Consider the following 2,678-nt stretch of genomic DNA (forward strand, 5'->3'; position numbering starts at 1 on the left):
AGCAGCAGCAGCAGTAGTAGTAGTAGTAGTAGTTGTTGTTTTATTATCATTAGCAGTCGTATTGTAGTTATTGTTGTTGTTGCTGTTGTTGCTGTTGTAGTAATGATGATGATGATGATGATGATGATGATAACTAGCTGGTTGAGTGCATATAGCACGACAACATGTGTATAATACATACATACATATATAATATCATTAGTTACGAACATAAGCATAAACATAATTAAATTCCTCTTTACCGACTCTCCTCGGCAATTATAAGTGACGTGTTCTGACAAAACGGGTTAGTTCTCGGAGTTTATCCTCATGGACACAGAATGATAATAATTACATCAATATTAGGTTTGGTTTATAAAAATGTTTCACATGGAAGGATAAAAGACGTATCCAACTCGTAGAAAATGGCATCCGTTTAAAATGTACAATTTATGTGTTGTCTAAATTTGGCCGCCATCACCATTCATGGACTGCATGAAGTAACTCATTTTGGTAACACGCCTGACGTTGGTTTTACAATGGCGTACATAAACACACAAAAACATTTAATAGGCTTACATAATATGCATGAGCAATAGACAATATGATATCATAAACATAGAGAATCCGCTTGGCGCTCATATGACCTTATGCAGTTGCGAGCTCCGTAAAACCTCTACTATCTAAAACAAGAGAATCCACACACCATTACATGTACTTGTTTGCAGGCTGCTGTACAGCGCGCGCTCTGTTTAAAAAAAGACCAACAACATATTGTTTTTGTGTGTGTGTGTGTGTGCTAGGATTTCCGTGTGTTGCTCAAGAACACACCAGAGTGGCCACCCACGTAAACGCCGTGTCATTCAAGTCAAGATAACATTGTTGTCGCCAGTCCCCAACGCTACACACTATAGGTGGGCAAAATCCGGGTAAACTATCCGGTTAGCCGGATAATTCTCATTAAAGCATTATCCGAATTCAGACTTATAAACTCTCTTTCCTGACCCGTTTGCCGAAGTGGGTGCACCCATTTGTTTAAGTGTTTAAGTGATGCTATCCCGTTTTTCAAAGTGGTTCTTCCCCATTTGCCGAAGCGGCTCATACCATATTATTAGCCAAGAGGTGCATTAACATATTATCTGGATTTTTCTAAAGCGACCCATTGCCCAACAGTACACACACAAACACTTGACAGTGGGAGACTGAGCAAGATCACGAACCAGCTTTTTGAGCCTATACTGAAGAGAGGACGCTCTCGTTTGAAAAAAAAAGAAAAAAAAAAAGAAAAAAAAAGAAGGGAAATTGGGAAGTGGAAAACCAACAGCTTCATTACAAAGTTCTATCTGCTCAGTACATGTACCTAGTTTTGAGAAATTTGACGTCAACATTTTTGAGTTTCGCAGTTTGACAAACTTTTCCTAAAGCAATTCTTTGAATATCATGATAACGACTCCGAAAATTCTCACGATTTTGATTGAGCAGAAAGAGCACTTAACTGGTATCTGACTTCATGATCATGGTCTTAGTAACTCAAAACGGCCAAAATTGTCAGATAGAACTTTGTAATTCTAAAGAAGCGAATACATAACGATAAGGAGTGGAAATCGAAAGCAATGGCTCAATTTTGGAATGTCTTTATAACGATACATGACATAGCGATGTGTTATAGACATCGTCACGGGGAAATCAGGCGCTCGTGAAGATAATGGAATCCAAGAAAACAGCATTTTCCTTCCCGTTTGGTAATTTTAAACGGATTTTTTGTTTGTTTGCTTAACATCTTTTATTAAAAACACATTGATGTGTTGATTTTACAAAAAAAACAACCTTCATCAAAGGTCCAAAAAGTGTACATTTAAATAGATAGTTTCCAAAGACTCTCGAGCTTTGGAAATCACCAAACTTTGGCGGCCATTCTATCGTTACTTTTACCTCTGAAACCAGGTGGCTCTTATCTCCCTCAATCAGTAATATCTCGACTTCTATTGTAAATCGATGGGTAATTTTGAAAAATCAAAGCAAGATAAATGAAAAAAACAAAAAAAACAACCTCTATAAGATGGTATCAATACTCCATATGCAAAAAGTTGACGAACGCCTGATTTCACCGCGTCGTGACACTTCATGGCCTGGGTGCTATGGCGTGGTGCAACCATCAAGTACATATAGTGTTTTTGGCCCAGCCCAGGCACTCAAATATTTTTTTAAAAAAGTTTTAGTACAGGTTTTACGGCGCTCGCAACTGCATAAGGTCATATGAGCGCCAAGGGGTGGATGTCAATAGAGAAGTCCTTACAGGGAATCAGACTTAAGACTGCACACCTCTCTAGTTACAACAGCACAAGGTCTGCTTCGACTTTCAGGGCATCCCGGAAATAGCGGGTCACAAGAGAGTGACAAACATACAAAAGAAGTAGAGGAAAAAGACGATAGTAAGGATTAGGAAAGAAACAGCAGCAGTTCCCTGTTGTAGTTCAGGCACTGTTATGAGCACGGCATTGTTAGATCAGCCCATTTACAATTCTACTGTGCACTAGAACGAGACATGTCCCCCTTTTTGGGAATAGCCTAAAGACACTTCAGTCAGTAGCACCGCTCGGGGGGCCTCCAAGTGTTTTAGTACGTATAAGCTCGTACTTTCAAGTGATATTTTCAGGAAAACAATGTTTGTGATTTTTTGTTTATACCTTACCTTTTTT

Source organism: Aplysia californica, unplaced genomic scaffold, assembly GCF_000002075.1.
Source record: "Aplysia californica isolate F4 #8 unplaced genomic scaffold, AplCal3.0 scaffold00360, whole genome shotgun sequence".
NCBI classification, from domain to species: domain Eukaryota; kingdom Metazoa; phylum Mollusca; class Gastropoda; order Aplysiida; family Aplysiidae; genus Aplysia; species Aplysia californica.